The sequence below is a fragment of the Salmo trutta genome, chromosome 38 (assembly GCF_901001165.1).
Source record: "Salmo trutta chromosome 38, fSalTru1.1, whole genome shotgun sequence".
NCBI lineage: Eukaryota > Metazoa > Chordata > Actinopteri > Salmoniformes > Salmonidae > Salmo > Salmo trutta.
In genome coordinates, this window is record NC_042994.1 from 12722846 (window position 1) to 12748905 (window position 26060).

At 40.8% G+C, this 26060-nt stretch overlaps 1 long non-coding RNA gene across 1 annotated transcript; it reads right to left on the reverse strand.

Annotated features, from left to right (window-relative positions):
* Positions 1 to 2773: 2773 nt before the first annotated feature.
* LOC115177782 (uncharacterized) lies at positions 2774 to 6664 on the reverse strand. Its single transcript, XR_003872499.1, has 3 exons — positions 6560 to 6664; positions 3457 to 3669; positions 2774 to 3165 (listed from the first exon to the last, which is right to left on the reverse strand). It is a non-coding gene; the product is annotated as an uncharacterized LOC115177782 (long non-coding RNA).
* Positions 6665 to 26060: the final 19396 nt, after the last annotated feature.

Genomic DNA, 26060 nt, shown 5'->3' on the forward strand with positions numbered 1-26060 from the left:
ATTAATAATTGCATGTAATAAATGTATCACTAGTCACTTAAACAATGCCACTTTATATAATGTTTACATACCCTACATTACTCATCTCATATGTATATACTGTACTCTATACCATCTACTGCATCTTGCCTATGCCGTTCGGCCATTTCTCATCCATATATTTATATGTACATATTCTTCATCATTCCTTTACACTTGTGTGTATAAGGCAGTTGTTGTGACATTGTTAGATTACTTTTTAGATATTACTGCACAGTCGGAACAAGCATTTCGCTACACTCGCATTCAAATCTGCTAACCATTTGTATGTGAACAATAAAATTTGATTTGAATTGTGAAAAACTGAGTTTAAATGTATTTTGCTAAGGTGAATGTAAACTTCCGACATCAATTGTATATTCGTAGTAGCCTATTGAATACAGTAATGATGTCCAGACACAAGAATAGACATGTTATTAAAAAACGTTTTATATTTCACATATAGCACAAAATACGTATTGTCATCTTAACAAAACAACTGTTTGTGACCTGGTGAAAGAGACCATACAACGGTTGTGTACACATTTAATTGTAGTGTTCTGGTGAATTTACCTTCAGCCTTGCTGTTCCATTTAGCCCTGGCAACAATATCATTGGAGTAGTCCTCTCCAGTGGTGTTCTTGTCCACTTCCTCAAATGACTAGACATTTCCATCCCCCATGTCGTAGGACAATAAAAATATGTAGCAATGTAATTTTTGTTAAATACCCTTGCTTGTATAGGCTTGTTAGAATCTTCCCTTAGTGGGTTAACCCTATTGGTGCAGGGGTTTGCTTACTGACTGGAAAACTTGGATTTAAGACCCACAAGGGATGTTACATTGTTGTTCGCTACATTGGTGTCAGAGTGGGATGGTGTCTGTGAGGCTGTTGGAGAAGTGTGTATACGTGAGAGACTTGGTAGAGTGAAGCGTGGGGACATGAAACAACCCTTGCCAGTTGAAGCAGTGGGAAGGAAGCGAGTTTGCCTTTGGGCTTGGAGATCTGGGTTCAATACGTTGCTCTGTCGCTGTTCAATACAAATACATTTACAGTATATGCAGTCAGGACCATAATTATTGGCACCCTTCATAAAGATGAAAACAAAAAGACTATGAAATAAATAATGCAAATACTTAAGTAATAAGACATGAGAACACGGGAATTATTCTATGAATAACAAGGCCATAGCCTTTTGTCATCCGACCATAGCACTTCCTGGAGTTTGATAAAACGGCATTGACACTTGGATTGGAACCAGTGATATGGTCAGACGACATGAAAATAGCGCTCTTTGGCCTCTCACACCCGTGACGGGTTTGACGTTGAAAAACAGAAACATATGCAGAAAAGTAGCTCATACAAACGGTAAAAAATAGGGGTGGATCTTTGATAATATGGGGTTATTTTGCTTCCTATAGTCCAGGGGGCCCAGTTAAGGTCAACGGCATCATGCAATTTACCAAGTAACCAGGATATTTTAGCCAAAAACCTGGTTTTGTGTCAAGTGTCACTGCCAGGAGGCTGACACTTGGCAGCAAGTGGATCTTCCAGCGGGACAGTAACCCTAAGCACTAATCAAAATCCACAAAGAAATGGTGAATTGACCACAAAATCAACATTTTGCAATGGCTATCTCAGTTTCTGGACTTGAACCCCTAAAAACCTGTGGTTTTAATTGAAGAGGGCAGTCCGTAAGAGTAGACAAAGGATATAAATGATCTGGAAAGATAATATTTGGAGAAATGGTCTAAAATTCCTCCCAACGTGTTCTCTCTTTAAAGGCTCAGTGTAATTAACCTCGCAAGGGGAGTGTGCTGGAGTATTCAAAACAGGTAGTTTAAAAGAATACAATTTCCCCCAAAGAATTGCATTCAATATAGCTCAGTATTTTTTACTAACCTTTTTCAAGAGTACCAATAATTATGGACCTGACTGTACAACATCTATCAACTATCAAACGTTGTACCTTTCAACTGCTGCTCCATATAATGTATACAAATAAATAGTAATAGCAACTTGGGTGGTAGAGGAAACACTAGGGTGGGATCAGCTCAGCGGTAGCTGCAAGGAGTAGAGGAGTGGGGTCCAGTGTTCGTTGAAGGTTTGAATTTAGTCTTTGGTGGATGCTGTAATTTTACCCATTGTGATGTGGTCTGTGAGAAGGTTGAGCCATTGACAAACACACTTAGTTTCTGTTTTTCTAGCTGAGCAATATTGTTTTCTTGGTGATATTTTAAGGCAATAAAAATGGACTGATGATCTCCAAGAAGGCAGAAGGATGAGAAGAGTGGAATGCTGTGACGCAAAATGGTGGACAGTTTGTGTATGGTTTCCTTCCAGAATTGTAGGGTTGGTGGACAGAGCCATGTGGCGTGAAAGTAGTTGTATTTGAGTTTTTTCCTTAGTGCTAACACACTTGATTCAACTAATCATCAAACCTTTAGTTGGGAAACACTGCATTTATCTAACATTCTAGTTCAAATGATTTTCAAATCCAATGTAATGAGGAAATGTGCAGATTTTGTCTCTGTTATATATATTTGTGCTCCCTGTAAGTGTCTTGCACCAACACACTGTATGCTTGAAATAACATGACTACAACCTTAGAAATAAAACTTTGATTACAATATTGTGTTGTTGACCTTTGTTAAAATTAGTATCAGTATGTAGGATATCTGGTGGCAACCCCAATCATGTAATGTAATCACACACACACACACTCATGATAACATCTTACAGAACACATACTAACATTTTCTCAGTTTGGTAACATTTATTTTTTTGTCAAAAACCTACATTGATTACATTGTTGAATTTGACCATACAATCAAAGTATATCTTGTAGCACTTTTTCACTTATCTGAGATTTATTCTCTCTTTATTTTTAATCAATCATTTGTATGTAGTTTAATCTGTATGTATTGTCACTTTCTACTTGGAAGCCAGTGACATAGAGGAGGAAGAGGGGTCTTCTTAAAGGTGTTTTCCAGGATGAGAATGGAGTGGCCCTTCCTGAGTTGTCTCCCCTCGATGAGGTCACAGAGAGCCATCTTCTCTGCCTTGTAGTAAAGACCCACTTTGCCACCTGTTATGTTGGCTATGGTGATGCTGGGTGCGACAGTTTTTCTGGGAGTTGTTTGTTAACCTAAGTGAACGAGAGAGAGTCATTGACAGTAATTAAATAAATGTGGTTGTCAGTATTAGGAGTTTGCATAGAACACTGCTATGAGCAACAATAAAACATTTTTTATGCTGGTGCTGGAACTGAGCTGTGAAATGTGTATGTATATGGACATGTAATTGCTTTATGCTTTGAAATGTCTAATATCAATGTGTGTTATATTCCCATGTTGAATGGCCACAAAACAATAAAATATGAATTGATGTATAAATTCATTCATATGTAGATTCCCTCCCGCTGGATAGGGTTACATACCGGTATGAGTGATGGTATTGGCCTGGTTGCCAATGGAAATACTTCCGCCCACACTGCCGGATATGTTTTGGCCTGATATGTTTTGGCCGGATATGTTTTGACCTGATATGTTTTTGCCTGATTCAGTTGGACATTGGGCAACACATTTTTTTTTATTGCAGTCGTTTTTGCTGTTGGTATGTGAAGTGACGACAGTTGAAGCACAATCCATTGCTGCAACGATAGAGAAAGGAGAGAAAGAGAGGGGGAGAGAAAGAGGGTAATTAAGGGTTAAGTTGATTCAATTCAGTTGTGGAAAAATGACCCAATAGTCATTCTTGAGTAAAAGTAAAGATACCTCAATAGAAAATGACTCAAGTTATCCAGTAAAATACTACTTGAGTAAAAGTCTATATACTTAAGTATCAAAAGTAAATGTAATTACTAAAATATACTTATTTATCAAAAGTAAAAGTGTAATTCATTTCAAATTCCTCATATTAATTAAACCAGATTGCACCAATTTGTTATTTTACAGATAGCCAGGGGCACACTCAAACACTCAGACAACATTTACAAACAAAGAATGTGTGTTTAGTGAGTCCGCAAGATCAGAGGCAGTAGAATGTTCTCTTGACAAGGGTATGATTTTTACAATTTTCCTATCCTGCTAAGCATTCAAAATGTAGCAAGTACTTTTGGGTGTCAGGGACAATTCATGAAGTAAAAAGAACATTATCTTCATTAGAAATGTAGTGAAGTGAAAGTTGTCAAAAAATATAAATAGTAAGGTACAGATACCCCCCAAAATGTCATAAGTTGTACTTTAAAGTATTTTTCCTTAACAACTTTACACCACTGAATAAATTAAAGAATATTCCTCATCCAAACTTTCCACATAAAGCACAGATCTCGATAAGCAAAGTGTATCTGTGCAATTTATCATTATTAGTCACCATTGCACTAAGTGGCACTGCATGTCTTTTGCGATGTCTTGGTCCTTATGCTAATTCTAAGTCTTTAAATAAGACAAGGGTTGGTGTCAATTCAGAATTTATTTGAGAATGGTGAAGGTGCATGAAGATGGCGGCCCCCCATGTACTTACCACAAATGCCTAGTTTGCTAAGTTCACCATATTGTACATTATTCTCTGTTACTGTTTTGTCATTTTATTGGCATTAGGTGTTGTGTTCTTACTACTACACAAACAGTAATAATTCTACTTGAAACGGAGGTAATGTTAACTTTAGTTTATCTATCAAACTCAAGTTCAAGTACAGAACATTCATGAGCAGGCGCAGTACTCAATTAGTATCAATGCTCTAGGTTCCACAGTAACAACAAAGTAGTGCCTAGGATAAATTCTATATCACATTATATCACATGTAACAACTCCTCCCTTCCAGCTATCTTGTATTCCGTCAACATAAAAAGAGATATGCATGTCAATTCAAAAACTGTAACAATAACTGAAATAAGGCACTATTCAATTACTAAAACTAACAACACATTTGTTTTACAATAAAATAAAACTAGGTTGAGAACCAGTCAGTAGTTGTGGGACCCCTCTGACTATTTCCCATTTTTCAGTGTTACAAATAGGAACAAAATCTGATTTAATATTGATTTTGAGTGATCTACACGAAATACTCCATTATGTCAAAGTGATAAAAAAAGAATAAACTGGAAACATTTAAAAACGAAACAATTTGCAGAAACATTAGTTTGATAAAGAACATATTTTAATCAGAATCATTAAGCCCAGTCTACTTGTTGTTTTCAACAAACAGATGTTGTGGTCATAATTCATCACCATGCAGTTTTCAATGGGAATTGTCCATTTAGAAAATTCCAATGAACAGGCAGATTACACTGAATCGCACGCCTGTATATTGAAAAGAAGACAGATTTTGGGTTGTAACCCTAGAAAGGAGACGCACATGTCTTCACACTGCCAACTTTTTTCATTTGGAAAAATATTCTATTCTATTATATTACATTATGATTTTTTAACTTGATATATCTGACCTGTGCAAGGAACAAAGGACTATAAAATCCTGGTGTGTCATAATTGAAATGCCCACTCTGATATTTACAGCCATTGTTGATCATTTAAATTAATAGGCTACCCATTAATTCATGAAGAATATAACTTATAAATGCATACATGGGTCTTCTACTCAGTGTTGAAAAGCAACCTAACATAGGCAATAACATCACTAAAAAACATATATTTGTAGACATTTTACTAAGAAACGTAGTATTAAAAAAATAAGACAAATCTAACAAATGATAAAATTAACAAAACAAGGCTATGCCATTGCAGTGGAGGATGCTCTAGATACTGAGATTATAATATTTGGTATCATAGTGATACAAGACTGACAGTATCCCCCATTTCTGACTATCTTGCTGAAGGGAGAATGCTTATAAAAGTGGCGGGAATGGAACAAATGGAACGGCATCAAACACCTGGAAATCATGTATTTGATGTATTTGATACCATTCCACTGATTCCGCTTCAGTCGTTATCACCAGCCCGTTCTCCCCAATTAAGGTGCCAATTAAGGTGTACAGCCCTAGGCTTTTACAGTTAAGCGCCTGCTGTGGTTACTGCCTTTTGAAGATTGTGTTCCATGATATAATATAACCTGTTAAGATTATGGTTTCAAATGGCACTTTTTATTGACTGAATATATATGGGTCAATTTAGCAATTAGGATTTGTTATGTGTAATGGTTATAATAAATTAGGCATTGTTTTTGTGAACTGTTGGCATATATGCCTAGATAAATTCGCACATATTGTTTTATGTCCTTGTGTTCTAAAAATATATTTTCCATTTAAGTGCTGGAGTTCAATTTTATTTATTGTGTCAGAACCTAAGAACAAATAGTTGTGTTCTGTCCATAAATATGGATTCCTCCTGTGAAGAAAAAGTGTAGAATTGCAGGATTTTAAAAAATCACTTTCAGACAAGGTCAGGTGCCCATGTATGTCACCATAAGGTTGATCTTGTCCCCACACATCTCTCTGTAGCAATTAAGCCTGGGGTCATTACCATGAGGCCAATAGTGATTTTAAACCTAAACCTAAAGCATGTATTTTAAATGATGTATTTACCTGTGTCTGTGTGTTCTTCCTCGATGTGATGGCGCGCTTGAAGGTTGTAGTAATCAGGTGTTCTAGTGCAGAGTGGAGAGATGGCTCTGCTTTTATAGGGTAACGCTGACAGAGAGAGGGAGGGTGGGGAGTTCTCAGCCCAATCCATTCCAGCGAAATGTTTATTTTCCAGAGAACTGAAGAGGATGACTCAGTTCCTGAGAAGCTACGTGAGTGTCACAAGAGCAATATATTTGTCAAGCAATAAAACGTATTATATCTCAAAGGGCCACATCTTTAACTACCCCCTTACAGGTAAATCACTGACAATCAAGGGAGTTTGATCACCTAAAATAATAAAACAATGATTAGCCTGGGAATGCAAACATTAGCAACCATGTGAGAGCCTCTGAGTTGCTATCTATTTGCTGTAGTTCGCTTGCTTATTAAAACTGATCTCAGATCAGCTGGTAGCAGGGTCGTAGAATGAAAGTATGTGCAGTGGTTCTCCTGTTTGCGTTGGAAGCCGAAGAGGCAGCAGTGTCAGTGGTAGGATTGGTTGCCACTGTGCTGATGGCTGCAAGTGGTGAGGTTGGAGCTCTGGCTGAAGGCTTTGCCACACACCTGGCACACATTGGGCTTCTCACCTGGGATAGGAAAGCAGAGGTGAAGTTCACTATTTTATAAGTTAAAGGGGCAGTGCGGTTGTTAGGGTGATAAATATCCATATTGACGATGGCGGTGTTTTCCACATGTATGTACAATAAGCCCACTCTCTGTCTCTCCCGCTCTGATCTGTCCCCACCCCTTTCCATTGTCTACCAAGACGTCACATCGCTTTAGTCCACTAGGGACCATTCATTGCATTGTTTTAGTCACCAATAACCAACTATTTGTGTGTTTATGTAATTCTGTGTGATTATTTAGTTATATTAGTTATATTAGTAAATAAATAATTAAGGCAGTTTGTGTATCGCTGGTTCATCATTTATGCTAGGGTTTGTGCAGATATCTAAGGATTTTGCGACATTCAGAATGAGATTGATAGAAGGTAAACAATTAATTAATGACTGAAATGTAAGAGATATTTATATCTTTAATAGTTAATTCGGAAAACGGTAACTCGTTAAATAAACTCTTCCGTGGTGCCCTGAGATTGCAAATTAGTTAATTGTTACAGGATTAATTTGATCATCATAATAATTAAACATAGTTAATCGATTTGATAAAACAATCGTCATCACATTAATGATAGCCAAGACACGACATGATGTTAGCAAGTTATTGATTTCTAAAGCTACATACACACTATATATACAAAACTATGCGGACACTCCTTCCAATTAGTGGATTTAGCTATTTCAGTCACACCCGTTGCTGACAGGTGTATAAAATCGAGCACACAGCCATACAATCTCCATAGACAAACATGGGCACTAGAATGACCTCACTGAAGAGCTCAGTGACTTTCAACGTGGCACCATCATAGAATGCCACTTATACAACAAGTCAGTTTGTCCAATTTCTGCCCCTGCCCCGGTCAACTGTAAGTCAAAATAAACCAAACTTTATTTGTGACATACACCGAATAGAATAAGTGTAGACCTTACAGTGCAAGTGTAGACCCAACAGTGCAGTTCAAGAAGAGTTAAGAAAATATTTACCAAATAAACTAAATGATACGGAGACATGTGTTTTTTGGATTCCAACCAAATGTAAATCAAAACTAGAGCTTTCCCAGGAGGTAGTAATAGCTAGTGATAGTGATGCACAAGATAGGCCTATTTGAAACATCGGCATCTACTGACAGCATTTACCTGCCAGATTCAGAAGCTCAAAAACCCCATTAGACTTTTGTCTAAAGTTTAGAAGAAAAAAACTAAAACGAAACATATACTTGGTTTCAATTTTGTTTTTTCAGTCAAAGACAATCGTTTCAATATTGATTACTTTTTATTTCAGTTTTCTAAATTGTTTTTCAAATTTGAATTTGAATTTTAGTTTTAATTTTCCTTTACTATAATAACCTTGGAATAGTATGGCCTTATGGAAAATGAATAACACATTTCGACTGTGACCTTGACAAAGACAAGATCTCTATTCCCATAGAATACATGTTGACTCACCTGTATGAATGAAGATGTGTTTCTTCATGTCAGACTTCTGGTGAAATTAGATTAGCAGGTGCGCAGGAGCGCTTGAACACTTTCCAACACACCTTATATGTACGCTCCTGAAACACGAGAACATAGCATACTATATTGGCTTCATATTTTGTGGGACATTTTATTTATTGGGTTATCACATTCAAAAAGGATGGATTGTTTTTATATAGTTTCTTTACAGAATTGTAGGGTGGGTGGACAGAACCAGGTGGCATGAAAGTAGTTGTCTAGAGTGTCGTTTAATGATTTAATATTTTAATGAAATATTTTGTATCTGTAATAATTGTTATGTAGCTTCATCTGTAATTAACAAACAGTGTTAAGATACAGGAGGTTCCCTGGTGCCGTTTCATTTTGGGGTTGTGATCCACCCAGATCTTTCCTGTTTCAGCTAACTTCACTTCTTTGTCGACAGTCTGGATGTAGGACTTGGGGTGACCCTCAGCATACTCTGCCAGGAGGTTGTCCAGCCCATGAAGTGGGGATTCCTCAGGGCAGCTATGTGTATTGTCACTTTCCAGTAACATAGATGCTCTTAGGGAGAAGGCTCTTCTTAAAGGTGCCTTCCAGGATGAGTATGAAGTGGCCCTTCAGGAGTTGAAACCACTCGATGAGGTCAATGAGAGCCATCTTCTCCGAGAGAGAGAGAGATTTGACAGTGCTGAAAGAAATGTGGTTGTCAGTATTAAGAGTTTGCTGGGAACACTGCTTTGAGCCTCATAATTGTTTATTTTTAATTCATTTTTACGCTGGTGCTGGAACTGATTCTAATATCAATGTGTCTTATAATCCCATGTGGGATGGCCACATGGCACTACAATAAAATACACTATATACAAAAGTATGTGGACACCCCTTCAAATTAGTGGATTCGGCTATTTCAGTCACACCCGTTGCTGACGGGTGTATAAAATCGAGAAAACAGCCATGCAACCTCCATAGACAAACACTGGCAGTAGAATGGCCTTACTGGAAAGCTCAGTGACTTTCAATGTGGCACTGTCACAGGATGCCACCTTTACAGCAAGTCAGTTCGTCAAATTTCTGACCTGCTAGAGCTTCCCCGGTCAACTGCAAGTGCTGTTATTGTGAAGTGGAAACGTCTAGGAGCAAGAATTGCTCAGTCGCAAAGTGGTTGGCCACACAAGCTTACAGAACAGAACCGCAAAGTGCTGAAGCATGTAAAAATCATCTGTCCCCGGTTGCAACACTCACTACAGAGTTCCAAACTACCTCCTGGAAGCCACGTCAGCACAATAACTGTTCGTCAGGAGCTTCATGAAATGCGTTTCCATGGCCGGTCTTTCCACTAGATGTTAGAACATTGTTTCTATTCAGCAACAAGAGCATTAGTGAGGTCGGGTACTGATGTTGGGCGATTAGTTTTAGCTCGCAGTTGGAGTTCCAATTCATCCCAAAGCTGTTCGATGTGGTTGAGGTCAGGGCTCTGTGCAGGCCAGTCAAGTTCTTCCACACCAATCTCGACAAACCATTTCTGTATGGACCTCACTTCGTGCACAGAGGCATTGTCATGCTGAAACAGGAAAGGGCCTTACCCAAACTGTTACCAAAAAGTTGGAAGCAGAGTATCGTCTCAAATGTCATTGATTGCTGTAGCATAACAGTTTCCTTCAGTGGAACTAAGGGGCCTAGCCCGAACCATGAAAAACAGCACCAGACCATTATTCCTCCTCCACCAAACTTTACAGTTGGAAGACCCATGTTAAAAAACTCAGTCGCCTCCAAGCAACACAATGCTGCATCAGAGAGAACCAGTTTCAGCCAGTGTGTGCTGCACGGCACAAAAAAGGCCCTCGGATTGATATCCTGCACTCTCTTTTAAACTCTGCTGTGCCTCCTCTGCATATTCGCCCCGTTGTCATACCCCTGCCCTCTCATGTCCAGGATGGCGATGCCATGCTTCTGTAGTTTTGAGATGAGCAACTCGGTCATGCCCACCCCCATTGCGTCAAGCAGCTCACTAAACTCCAGGAAGTGCTCTCTTGTGTGCACTGACCCATCGTGCGCACTGACCCGTATTGCTCGCCTGAGGTAGAGTAACTTATGATAAGCTGTAGACCACACTATCTACCAAGAGTGTACTCATCCATATTATTCGTAGGCGTCTATTTACCACCACAGACAGATGCTGGCACTAAGACCACACTCAACCAACTCAATAAGGCCTTAAGCAAACAAGAAAATGCTCACCCAGAAGCGGCGCTCCTAGTGGCCAGGAACTTTAATGCAGGCAAACTTAAATCAGTTTTACCAAATTGTTACCAGCATGTCACATGTGCAACCAGAGGAAAACATTTTTACTCCACACACAGAGATGCATACAAATCTCTCCCATTTGTCAAATCTGACCATAATTATTTCCTCCTGATTCCTGCTTACAAGCAAAAACTAAAGCAGGAAGTACCAGTGACTCACTCAATACGGAAGTGGTCAGATGGCGTGGATACTACGCTACAGGACGGTTTTGCTAGCACAGACAGCTGCACCATCGAGAGCATCCTTACCGGTTGATAGTAGAACGTACGGCCCAGTACATCACTGGGGCCAAGCTTCCTGCAATCCAGGACCTACATTGTCATGTTTTGTTAACATGACAATACATATGTTGTGCTATATGTGAAATATAAAACATTTTTTAATAACATTTCTATTCTTGTGTCTGGACCTGATTACTGTAATAAATAGGCTACTACAAATATGCAGTTGATGTCGGAAGTTTACATACACCTTAGTCAAATACATTTAAACTAAATTTTTCACAATTCCTGACAAAAACCTTAAAAATGCTATAACTTCAATTTCTCAAACATATGACTATTTTACACCATTTGAAAGATAAGACTCTCGTTAATCCAACCACATTGCCCGATTTCAAAAAGGCTTTACAGCGAAAGCAAAACATTAGATTATGTTAGGAGAGTACCCAGCCAGAAATAATCACACAGCCATTTTTCAAGCTAGCATATATGTCACAAAAACCAAAACCACAGCTAAATGCAGCACTAACCTTTGATGATCTTCATCAGATGACACTCCTAGGACATTATGTTATACAATACATGCATGTTTTGTTCAATCAAGTTCATATTTATATCAAAAACCAGCTTTTTACATTAGCATGTGATGTTCAGAACTAGCATACACACCGAAAACTTCCGGTGAATTTACTAAATTACTCACGATAAACGTTTACAAAATACATAACAATTATTTAAAGAATTATAGATACAGAACTCCTTTATGCAATCGGTGATTGCCGATTTAAACATTTTAAAACTGTCATGTGCTCCTGTGCTTGTGTGTGTGCTTATTAGTTTAATTAATAAATAACAAAAGGTTATCCTTGTCTTCAAGTAATCATTTGCATCATGATGGAGCTACATCAGTACATTAGTCATGGGCTTTTAAGTCAATCAAATGTATTTATAAAGCCCTTCTTACATCAGCTGATGTCACAAAGTGCTGTACAGAAACCAGCCTAAAACCCCAAACAGCAAGCAATCCAGGTGTAGAAGCACGGTGGCTAGGAAAAACTCCCTAGAAAGGCCAGAACCTAGGAAGAAACCTAGAGAGGAACCAGGCTATGAGGGGTGGCCAGTCCTCTTCTGGCTGTGCCGGGTGGAGATTATAACAGAACATGGCCAAGATGTTCAAATGTTCATAGATGACCAGCAGGGTCAAATAATAATAATCACAGTGGTTGTCGAGGGTGCAACAGGTCAGCACCTCATGAGTAAATGTCAGTTGGCTTTTCATAGGCAATCATTCAGAGTATCTCTACCGCTGCTGCTGTCTCTAGAGAGTTGAAAACAGCAGGTCTGGGACAGGTAGCACATCCGGTGAACAGGTCAGGGTTCCATAGCCGCAGGCAGAACAGTTGAAACTGGAGCAGCAGCAAGGCCAGGTGGACTGGGGACATCAAGGAATCATCAGGCCAGGTAGTCCTGAGGCATGGTCCGAGGGCTCAGGTCCTCCGAGAGAAAGAAAAAAAGAGACAAAGAAAGAGGGAAAAGAGAGAAAGAGAATTAGCGAAAGCATACTTAAATTTACACAGGACACCGGATAAGACAGGAGAAATACTCCAAATAGCCCCCCGACACATAAACTACTGCAGCATAAATACTGGAGGCTGAGACAGGAGGGGTCGGGAGACACTGTGGCCCCGTCCGACAATACCCCCGGACAGGGCCAAACAGGCAGGATATAATCCCACCCACTTTGCCAAAGCACAGCCCCCACACCACTAGAGGGAAATCTTCACCCACCAACTTACCATCCTGAGACAAGGCCGAGTATAGCCCACAAAGATCTCCGCCACGGCACAACCCAAGGGGTCAACCTATTGTAATGAGAAAATAATCATCAAATCATCAAAGAAAAGTCAACAATTCCTTATGTATGTATGAGATGCACAAATGCTTAAATAGTACTGAGTACTTTGACCAGTTACTACTTTTACTCTCACTCAAGTAGTTTTCGAGAGGGCTACTTTACTTGTACTTCAGTACAAGAACTGACTCTCCCATCTGCTGCAGATGAAACAGGTTAGTTGAAAAATAATGTTGCCTAGAATCTACTGGCACACTGTCACGTCCTGACCATAGTAAGATGTTATTTTCAATGGTAGAGTAGGTCAGGGCGTGACAGGAGGTGTTTTTCTATGTTTTGTATTTCTATGTTCATGTTCTAGTTTTGTATTTCTATGTTGGTTTTGTTTGGGATGATCTCCAATTAGAGGCAGCTGGTCCTCGTTGTCTCTAATTGGAGATGATACTTAAGTAGGGTTTTTTTCCACGTGGATTTGTGTCAGATAAATTTTGAGTAGTGTATGTTTCACCTCTGCGTCACGGTTTGTTGTTTTTTTGTCATTCAGTTTATTTATGTATCGCATAGTTTCACAGTATAAATATAATGTGGAACGACACCCACGCTGCACTTTGGTCCGCTCCTCTCTAGGACAACCGTGACAGAATCCCCCACCACCAATGGACCAAGCAACGTGCCCAGGAGAGACAGGAATGGACCTGGGAGGAGATACTGGACGGGAAAGGACCCTGGAGTCCGGCTGGGGATTAGGGGGGCACACGGGGAGATTGGCAGAGTCAGGGTGGAGACCTGAGCCAACTTCCCATGCTTACCGTGGAGAGCCGATGGGTGAACCAGAGCCAGTCAGGGAGTCTAGTGAGGAGCTCGACGCAAGATTCCGGAGAGAGGTGCTGGCGTGGAGAGCGCTGAGGAGCGTGACATCAGTCCGGTGTGTCCTGTGCTACCTCCCCACACTCGCCCTCAGGTGTGTGTCATCAGCCCGGTGCCACCTGTACCGGTCCCACGCATCAAGCCTCCAGTGCGCCTCCTCAGTCCAGTATGTCCTGTGCCTCCTCTCCGCACTCGCCCTGAGGTGCGTGTCATCAGCCCGGTGCCACCTGTACCGGTCCCACGCATCAGGCCTCCAGTGCGCCTCCACAGCCCAGTACGTCCTGTGCCTCCTCCTCGCACTCGCCCAGTCTGACGCCACCTGTGCCAGCCCCACGCATCAGGCCTCCAGTGCGAATTCTCAGTTCCCGGTCCAGAGCTTTCGGCGACAGTTCCCGGTCCAGAGCTTTCGGCGACAGTTCCCGGTCCAGAGCTTTCGGCGACAGTTCCCAGTCTAGAGCTTCCGGCGACGTTTTACAGTCCGGAACCTCATGTGACGGCCTGCAGCCCGGAACCTCCTGAGACGGCCTGCAGCCCGGAACCTCCTGAGACGGAACCTCCGGCGATGGTCCAGTGGCACAGAAGCAGAGGGATCAGCGGGCAGAGTGGGGGTTACGCCCCGAACCAGAGCCGCCTCTGTTGGAGGATCCGCGGGATAAGAAGTTTATGTGTACTGCACCAGAGCCGCCATAGACAGTAGTTACCCACCCTACCCTCCCTTTTTATTTTTTTGAGGGGGGGGGTGTTTTGTTTTGTTTAGGTGCGGTCGGAGTCTTTTGGTGGTGCTACTGAGCACCCCATGGCCATCAGGGGTATGGGATTGCATAATTCATGAAAATGATTATTTGTGCCAAGCCATAAGACTGAGATACAAAAAACAACAAAAACATATTTTTGGGGATTCTATGACCAGACCTGACCTCTTACAAAGGTTTCCTAGGAGTGTATAAAAGTGCATGGCAGAAAACAAGTGTATGTATAGAAATGCTTATATAAACGTTGTTACATCGATATTGACGCTTCTAGAAGTTCAAAAATAGCCATTCAACAGTCTATATGTGGCCTTTCAACCCTTATACCCATTACCCACATGGCCTTATAACCGCATCTCTATTGCCATGGTCCTCAGCACATCATATTCCTGAGAAGCAACAATGATGAAAATGTATTCTCACTGCCTATTCAAAAAAAGCAGTTGTGCTAATGACTTTCACCTTCATTAAATATTTTTCGTGGACAACTAGCCTAGAGACCAAGCAGATAGACAGTCTGCCTCTATGCACTTAACATGCTGCATGTCAATATGACTCAGGGGTAGGCCTATATCCAACAGAAAAAATAATTCATATATATGTAAGCTATATTGATATACACGTAGGCCTATGTATTATAATATATAGCCTAGCTACGCCTAGCCTATAGGACTATAATAAACTTGGATATGAATTGCGAAGTTCAAGGACAGTCGGCCAAAATGCTACATTCTCATCACTTTTGATTATTTTCTCATTACTCATAAGACATTCACTAAGAGAGAGAATACAGTAGACGGTTTGTGTTCAAAAGTGATTGAAGACCTATTTTGATCATAATCTTGATGTGATTGGCCTGACTAAAACATGGCTTAAGCTTGATGAATTTACTGTGTTAAATGAGGCCTCACCCCCTGGTTACACTAGTGACCATATCCCCCGCGCATCCCGCAAAGGCGGAGGTGTTGCTAACATTTATGATAGCAAATTTAAATTTACCCCAAAAAAAACAACAACGACGTTTTCGTCTTTTGAGCTTCTAGTCATGAAATCTATGCAGCCTACTCAATCACTTTTTATAGCTACTGTTTACAGGGCTCCTGGGCCATATGCAGTGTTCCTCACTGAGTTCCCTGAATTCCTATCGGACCTTGTAGTCATCGCAGAGAATATTCAAATTTTTGGTGACTTTAATATTCACATGGAAAAGTCCACAGACCCACTCCAAAAGGCTTTCGGAGCCATCATCGACTCAGTGGGTTTTGTCCAACATGTCTCTGGACCTACTCACTGCCACAGTCATACTCTGGACCTAGTTTTGTCCCATGGAATAAATGTTGTGGATCTTAATGTTTTTCCTCATAATCCTGGACTATCAGACCACCATTTTATTACGTTCGTAATCGCAACAAATAATCTGCTCAGACCCCAACCAAGAAGCATTAAAAGTCGTGCTATAAATTCTCAGACAACTCAAAGATTCCTTGATGCCCTTCCAGACTCCTTCTGCCTACCCAAGGACGTCAGAGGACAAAAATCAGTTAACCACCTAACCGAGGAACTAAATTTAACCTTGCGCAATACCCTAGATGCAGTTGCACCCCTAAAAACTAAAAACATTTGTCATAAGAAACTAGCTCCCCGGGAATACAGAAAATACACGAGCTCTGAAGCAAGCTTCCAGAAAATTGGAACGGAAATGGCGCCACACCAAACTGGAAGTCTTCCGACTAGCTTGGAAAGACAGTACCGTGCAGTATCGAAGAGCCCTCACTGCTGCTCGATCATCCTATTTTTCCAACTTAATTGAGGAAAATAAGAACAATCCGAAATTTATTTTTGATACTGTCGCAAAGTTAACTAAAAAGCAGCATTCCCCAGGAGAGGATGGCTCTCACTTAAGCAGTGATGAATTCATGAACTTCTTTGAGGATAAGATCATGATCATTAGAAAGAAAATTACGGACTCCTCTTTAAATCTGCGTATTACTCCAAAGCTCCGTTTTCCTGAGTCTGCACAACCCTGCCAGGACCTAGGATCAAGGGAGACACTAAAGTGTTTTAGTACTATATCTCTTGACACAATGATGAAAATAATCATGGCCTCTAAACCTTCAAGCTGCATACTGGACCCTATTCCAACTAAACTACTGAAAGAGCTGCTTTCTGTGCTTGGCCCTCCTATGTTGAACATAATAAACGGCTCTCTATCCACCGGATGTGTAGCAAATTCACTAAAAGTGGCAGTAATAAAGCCTCTCTTGAAAAAGTCAAATCTTGACCCAGAAATTATAAAAAACTATCGGCCTATATCGAATCTTCCATTCCTCTCAAAAATGTTAGAAAAAGCTGTTGTGCAGCAACTCACTGCCTTCCTAAAGACAAACAATGTACACGAAACGCTTCAGTCTGGTTTTAGACCCCATCATAGCACTGAGACTGCACTTGTGAAGGTGGTAAATGACCTTTTAATGACGTCAGACCGAGGTTCTGCGTCTGTCCTTGTGCTCCTAGATCTTAGTGCTGCTTTTGATACCATCGATCACCACATTCTTTTGGAGAGATTGGAAACCCAAATTGGTCTACATGGACAAGTTCTGGCCTGGTTTAGGTCTTATCTGTCAGAAAGATATCACTTTGCCTCTGTGAATGGTTTGTCCTCTGACAAATCAACTGTAAATTTCGGTGTTCCTCAAGGTTCCGTTTTAGGACCACTATTGTTTTCACTATATATTTTACCTCTTGGGGATGTCATTCGAAAACATAATGTTAAATTTCACTGCTATGCGGATGACACACAGCTGTACATTTCAATGAAACATGGTGAAGCCCCAAAATTGCCCTCGCTAGAAGCCTGTGTCTCAGACATAAGGAAGTGGATGGCTGCAAATTTTCTACTCTTAAACTCGGACAAAACAGAGATGCTTGTTCTAGGTCCCAATAAACAAAGAGATCTTCTGTTGAATCTGACAATTAATCTTGATGGTTGTACAGTCGTCTCAAATAAAACTGTGAAGGACCTCGGCGTTACTCTGGACCCTGATCTCTCTTTTGAAGAACATATCAAGACTGTTTCAAGGACAGCTTTTTTCCATCTACGTAACACTGCAAAAATCAGAAACTTTCTGTCCAAAAATGACGCAGAAAAATTAATCCATGCCTTTGTTACTTCTAGGTTGGACTACTGCAATGCTCTACTTTCCGGCTACCCGGATAAAGCACTAAATAAACTTCAGTTAGTGCTAAATACGGCTGCTAGAATCCTGACTAGAACCAAAAAATGTGATCATATTACTCCAGTGCTAGCCTCCCTACACTGGCTTCCTGTTAAGGCAAGGGCTGATTTCAAGGTTTTACTGGTAACCTACAAAGCATTACATGGGCTTGCTCCTACCTATCTTTCCGATTTGGTCCTGCCGTACATACCTACACGTACGCTACGGTCACAAGACGCGGGCCTCCTAATTGTTCCTAGAATTTCTAAGCAAACAGCTGGAGGCAGGGCTTTCTCCTATAGAGCTCCATTTTTATGGAATAGTCTGCCTACCCATGTGAGAGACGCAGACTCAGTCTTAACCTTTAAGTCTTTACTGAAGACATATCTCTTCAGTAGGTCCTATGATTAAGTGTAGTCTGGCCCAGGGGTGTGAAGGTGAACGGAAAGGCTGGAGCAACGAACCGCCCTTGCTGTCTCTGCCTGGCCGGTTTCCCCTCTTTCCACTGGGATTCTCTGCCTCTACCCCTATTACGGGGGCTGAGTCACTGGCTTACTGGTGTTCTTCCATGCCGTCCCTGGGAGGGGTGCATCACTTGAGTGGGTTGAGTCACTGACGTGGTCTTCCTGTCTGGGTTGGCGCCCCCCCTTGGGCTGTGCCGTGGCGGAGATCTTTGTGGGCTATACTCGGCCTTGTCCCGGGATGGTATGTTGGTGGTTGGAGATATCCCTCCAGTGGTGTGGAGGCTGTGCTTTGGCAAAGTGGGTGGGGTTATATCCTACCTGTTTGGCCCTGTCCGGGGGTTTCATCGGATGGGGCCACAGTGTCTCCTGACCCCTCCTGTCTCAGCCTCCAGTATTTATGCTGCAGTAGTTTATGTGTCGGGGGGCTAGGGTCAGTCTGTCACATCTGGAGTATTTCTCTTGTCTTTTCCGGTGTCCTGTGTGAATTTAAGTATGCTCTTTCTAATTCTCTCTTTCTTTCTTTCTTTCTTTCTTTCTTTCTCTCTCTCGGAGGACCTGAGCCCTAGGACCATGCCTCAGGAATACCTGGCTTGATGACTCCTTGCTGTCCCCAGTTCACCTGGCCGTGCTGCTGCTCCAGTTCCAACTGTTCTGCCTGCAGATATGGAACCCTGACCTGTTCACCGGACGTGCTACCTGTCCCAGACCTGCTGTTTTCAACTCTCTAGAGACAGCAGCAGCGGTAGAGATACTCTGAATGATTGCCTATGAAAAGCCAACTGACATTTACTCCTGAGGTGCTGACCTGTTGCACCCTCGACAACCACTGTGATTAGACCTGCTGTTTTCATGAAAAAGCCAACTTACTCTTGTGTTACTGACTTGTTGCACCCTCGACAACTACTATGATTATTATTATTTGACAATGCTGGTCATTTATGAACATTTGAACATCTAGGCCATGTGCTGTTATAATCTCCACCCGGCACAGCCAGAAGAGGACTGGCCACCCCTCATAGCCTGGTTCCTCTCTAGGTTTCTTCCTAGGTTTTGGCCTTTCTAGGGAGTTTTTCCTAGCCCCCGTGCTTCTACACCTACATTGCTTGCTGTTTGAGGTTTTAGGCTGGGTTTCTGTACAGCACTTTGTGATATCAGCTGATGTAAGAAGGGCTTTATAAATACATTTGATTTGATTTGATATTTTATGTGTCACGTGGTTATGCCCATATATGTACATCCTGTCCTTCCGTTCTCATGCTATCGAGTGAGTGCTTATGTAACCTGATAGTGCATCTGTTTATGGTAAAGCATGTGTTTGCATTAAAGATATGCAGTGACTTTGTTGAACTGTGGAATGTTTGAACATTTTAAAGAGTAGAGTAGTGAGTCTCTTGTTGTTTAGTGATAATGTATTAACATTGGAAGTAGCACCCCGGTTGAAACATAGAGAAAGGGGAGAGTATAAAGCATCAATATACGATGCGCCAAAAGAGTGTTTTCTAAATATGTTGTCACGGTTGTCGTAGGTGAAGGAGGACCAAAACGCAGCATGCATGCGGTTGTTCATTGTGAACATTTATTAAACTCCAAAATGAACATACAAAAATAACAAAAAAACGAAACCACGAACAACAAAACAGTCTGGCAAAGCCTAAGGCTCAACACAGAACAATCACCCACAAATAACAAACACAAACACACCCTCATATATGGGACTCTCAATCAAAGGCAGATAGACAACGCCTGCCTTCAACTGAGAGTCCCAACCCCAATTAACCAAACATAGAAACAGACATACTAGACTAGACATAGAATAACTGAAAACCAAACAGTGCCCAAAAACCCCGGAATACTTAAACCAAATGCCCCTTCACCAAAACACACCACCCTGAACCACATAAAACGAATACCCTCTGCCACGTCCTGACCAAACTACAAAAACAATTAACCTTATACTGGCCAGGACGTGACATATGTATAGAACCCAAATACCGCCCGCAAATGTGATGAAAGATCAAGTGTTGATGTCTAATGGGCAACTATGGGGGTATATGTTTGATTACCTGGCCTGTAGAGTGAAACTCTATACCATAGCCGAAGGAGAAGAATATACAGACCAGACCTTAGGAGTGGACTACAGGCTTGAAGACTAGCATGTGTTTCGCAAAGTTCATATTTATATCAAAAACCAGCTTTTTACATTAGCATGTGATGTTCAGAACTAGCATACCCACAGAAAACTTCCGGTGAATTTACTATATTACTCATGATAAACGTTAACAAAGTACATAACAACTAATTTAAGAATTATAGATACAGAACTCCTTTATGCAATCGCTATGTCCGATTTTAAAATAGCTTTTCGGCAAAAGCACATTTTGCAATATTCTGAGTACATAGCTCGGCCATCAAGGCTAGCTATTCAGACCCGCCAACGTCGGGGCTCAGTAAACTCCAAATTATTATTAGAAAAATTGGATTACCTTTGCTGTTCTTCGTCAAAATGCACTCCCAGGACTTCTACTTCAACAACAAATGTTGTTTTGGTTCCAAATAATCCATAGTTATATCCAAATACCTCCGTTTTGTTCGTATGTTCAGGTCACTATCCGAAGGGTAACGCGCGATCGCATTTCGTGACCAAAAAATTCTAAATATTCCATTACCGTACTTAGAAGCATGTCAAACGCTGTTTAAAATCAATTTTTATGCTATTTTTCTCATAAAATAGCGATAACATTCCAACCGGGCAACGTTGTATTCATTCAAAGAAAGAAAGAAAAAAATGGCGAGTTCTTGTGACCGCGCATCTCCAGTCTCACTGTCCCCAGGCTGACCACTTACAAACTCTGCTCCTATACTTTGCCCAGAGACAGCAGACACCCCATTCCACTTTCTGGCGGCTTTAGAGAGCCAATGGAAGCCTTAGAAAGTGTCACGTAACAGCACAGATGCTGTAATTTCGATAGAGATGCAACAGAAGGACAACAAATTGTCAGACAGGGCACTTCCTGTATGGAATCTTCTCAGGTTTTTGCCTGCCATATGAGTTCTGCTATACTCACAGACACCAGTAAAACAGTTTTAGAAACTTTACAGTGTTTTCTATCCAAATCTACTAATTATATGCATATTCTAGTTTCTGGGCAGGAGTAGTAACCAGATTAAATCGGGTACGTTTTTTATCCGGCCGTGAAAATACTGCCCCCTATCCCAAAGAAGTTAAGAAACTGACGCACCCAGGAGGTCTTCTGTCATCAGCAATCTTGTGGGATGCTGTGGTACTTTTAAGCAAGTCCATCATATGAGAATCCCTGACAACATCCCCCTGAAAGATAAACTCTCCTTTGTCATTCCAAGTATCAGCCCCCTTTCAGTCTTTTATTTTGTTTATAATGTATCTAAAAAATGTCCTGTTACGTGCTGGAACATGTGTCAACATGTCATGCATAACATTATCTTCAACATGCATTTGATCTTCAACCGGTAAGATCTCTGGTCCAGGCATTACAGGGGCATGGCTCTCTCTATGCTCTTCATCCTTTAAGGGTTCTGGTAGGGAAAGCGATAAATGATTGCTTTCTCTCTCACCTTGTTTTACCAAGGCCAAATACCTTTGCAAGAGGTTTGTGTATTTTTGTACCTTATCATAGGGATTCAATCCTTTTCTGTTCAAAATATCCTTCATGGCCATATCCAAATCATTTCCCGCTGTTTGTCTGATATTTTCAGGACCCTGTAATTGCTGTTTCAGTCTATCCAACTCTTGTTGAGGCACTAAGTACATTTTATTGGCCATCAAACTCTGTGTTCAACCCCCACGTCTGGCAGCAATAAGGCTGGTAATGAAGGGCACGGCTATACTTAGTAAAGGTAGAAGAAAACCCCCAGACTGTTGTATGGTATGTATTTTCTTTTGAAGATTGCGATCTAACTCTTTGCCAATAAAAGGGCCAATCTTTTGTCTCTTTAATTTTTTTAATTGATCAGGGTGAGTGGAATGCAGCCTTTGAGAAGATTCAAAGCAACCTCATGTCGTGATAATATAAGATATGAAGAACAATGGCCCAAGATGGTCTTACGTTCTTTAGAGGTAGCCCCAACTAGGGATCTCAAGAGCGGTAGGTTTCTTTTTAAACGCAGAGACATATTTTTAATTTTTTAGAATGTAAACTGTCAGCCACTCCCACGGAAACTATCCTCAGGTGTTGTGGAGTGTTTGATTTTAAAACCACGTTTAAATAAGAAAATGGTGCTTTGGTAGCATCCTCATAGCTTTCCATAAAGTAGGATTTCCTTCCAGGCTACATCTGCTGAGCTAGAATGTTTATTTGTAGTTTGTCTCGGGGGTTTTTGTACAAAACTAAGTAATTGGCGTTCAAACTAATGGTACAGCTATTTATACCTTGGTGAAACACATTTTGTGCCAATTAAAGCACGGACAGGTTTCAACGATGAGTACATTGAGTAAAAGCTCGTGCTATTTCAGGATGTTTACTACCGGCAAAAAGCATATCATCCAAAACCAGCAGATTAGGTAAAAGTTCATCATCAGACAGGGATGCGGGTATTCCTTCAACAAACTTGATTTTTATTTTCTTCAACAACTCATCATACAAAGGTTGATAACATGAATAACACCAAACAATATTGTCAGGTTTCTGAGATAATACATGTTCAGAATTCTCTAAAATACTTTTTACAAAACAAGTTTTACCGCTATTGGATGGGCCTGCGATTAAGGCTGAAAATGGTATTTGCAACCTGGGATCAAAACCTTCTACAGCAGCCATTATATCTTAAGCGTTAAGACACACAGGGCTTGTAACTTAAGTCAGTAACCAAAGGGCGAGGTGGTCCCATCAGGTAAAAGCAATCTCTTGTCATAGACTACCCGGAATCTTTTAGTAAGTGGGGACCCCTTTTTATCCCTAACAATCTTTCTGTAGGAGTTCAACATTTTTAATTCACTATTCCAGTTTTTTATGAACCCCTCGACTAAGCGTGTGATTGATTCCAAGTTTACAGGGGGGGCATTTTCATAGTTTTGAGTCACACCTTTGCCTTTCAACACCACGTGATTGTCTTTAGTCCTAAAAACATATATTTTGGGGCCACAGGATGACCACTCTATGATATGGTCACCATCTTTGAGTTCACTCGTTAAACCACCCAGATAGTTGCTAAGAGGGGGGTTCCAATCACCAGGTTTGCTTACATAGACCACGTTTACATTACCTGGGGGTAGAACCCACTTCTTGTTACGTCTCCATTGCACCAGGGCAATGTCTTGACTCAAGAATGAAAAATGAGAAATTTCATATTGGTCTGAAAAAACAAATTCCATAAATTCTTCGGGATCTTTAATGATCAACATTGTTAACATATCACTACTCTTGGATAATTTCCCCCAAAGCAAATTTAAATACAATTTTGACAGATTTCTTTTGGTTTTGTTGACCTCTATTTTGTCAGGGTCAAGATGTATGCCTTCTTTTTCATGATAGTCCTGAATGTATCTGTCTTTGCTCTCTTGATCTGTGACTGATGCAGGATACCCTGAAGCCATTTGCTTGCATCTCAAGAAGGTCTTGATGTACTCTTTAAAAAGACTGTCTGATTTCCTGGAAAAGTTCCACACTTCAAAGATTTTGGACACACAATATCCCTTCTCTATAGCCTTAGAGAATTCAACGATGACCCATACACCGGTGAGAGCTCTTTCTTGATCTGAATGATCACAAGGCTTTTCCTGGTTGTTGTTTTCACAGCAGGTGCAACAAAGGGGAAAGAAAAGTTTCCATTGAGGTCCCTTGTAAGGCAACACTGGAAGAAACAAGCCCCGGGGAGGGTAAACAGTTGCATTTACATTTTAGTCATTTAGCAGATGCTCTTATCCAGAGCGACTTACAGTGGTGAATGCATACATTTCATACATTTTTTCTCCGTACATTTTTTTCTCCATACTGGTCCCCCATGGGAATCAAACCCACAACCCTGATGTTGCATACACCATGCTCTACCAACTGAGCCACATGAGATGTGCTTTTAGCAGACCTAAATAATTTTGTGGTAAGTCAAAGTCACGGTGAATCATTTCAGGATGACCCATAGGATAAGAAGAGGAACTCATTACATGAGGATAAAGGGATGTAAAATCTACATATCCAATTTTCTCATCAGGTTGCGCTATATACCGTAATGCCAAAGCATTGGTACGACCCCTGGCGGGGTTCCAGGGGTTCAGGTACGTCAAAGGTGGAAAGGAGAGCTCGAACATGAGGATCAGACTTTTTGAGTTCTGTCCACTCATGTTCCCAGATAACCGTAACGCTCACCCCTAAGCAGCCTGTAAAGATTCCAATTTGTCTTGGAACTCCTGGTACATATCCCAAAAAGTATTTTGGGTTAACCTGTTTGGGATAGGGGGCAGTATTTTCACGGCCGGATAAAAAACGTAACCGATTTAATCTGGTTACTACTCCTGCCCAGAAACTAGAATATGCATATAATTAGTAGATTTGGATAGAAAACACTCTAAAGTTTCTAAAACTGTTTGAATGGTGTCTGTGAGTATAACAGAACTCATATGGCAGGCCAAAACCTGAGAAGATTCTATACAGGAAGTGCCCTGTCTGACAATTTGTTCTCCTTCTAGGGCATCTCTATCAAAAATACAGCATCTCTGCTGTAACGTGACATTTTCTAAGGCTTCCATTGGCTCTAGGAAGGCGCCAGAAAGTGGAATGAGAGCTCTCCAGTCTCTGGGCGAAAAACAGCAAGGGTTTTTGTGAGTGGTCCTGCTGAGAACAATGACACTGAGGCGCACGTGCATGAGACGACTCCATGTTTTTCTTTCAGTGTTTGAATGAATACAACGTTGCCCAGTTGAAATATTATCGCTATTTTACTAGAAAAATAGCATAAAAATGTATTTTAAACAGCGTTTGACATGCTTCGAAGTACGGCAATGGAATATTTAGACATTTTTTGTCACGAAATGCACCCGCGCGTCATCCTTCGGATAGTGACCTCAACGCACGAACAAAATGGAGCTATTTGGATATGACTATGGATTATTTCGAACCAAAACAACATTTGTTGTTGAAGTAGAAGTCCTGGGAGTGCATTCTGATGAAGAACAGCAAAGGTAATCCAATTTTTCTTATAGTAAATCTGAGTTTGGTGAGGGCCAAACTTGGTGGGTGTCAAATTAGCTAGCCATGATGGCCGGGCTATCTACTCAGAATATTGCAAAATGTGCTTTCACCGAAAAGCTATTTTAAAATCTGACACCGCGATTGCATAAAGGAGTTCTGTATCTATAATTCTTAAAATAATTGTTATGTTTTTTGTCAACGTTTATCGTGAGTAATTTAGTAAATTCACCGGAAGTTTGCGGTGGGTATGCTAGTTCTGAACATCACATGCTAATGTAAAAAGCTGGTTTTTGATATAAATATGAACTTGATTGAACAAAACATGCATGTATTGTATAACATAATGTCCTAGGAGTGTCATCTGATGAAGATCATCAAAGGTTAGTGCTGCATTTAGCTGTGGTTTTGGTTTTTGTGACATATATGCTTGCTTTGAAAATGGCTGTGTGATTATTTTTGGGAGGGTACTCTCCTGACATAATCTAATGTTTTGCTTTCGCTGTAAAGCCTTTTTGAAATCAGACAGTGTGGTTAGATAAAGGAGAGTCTTGT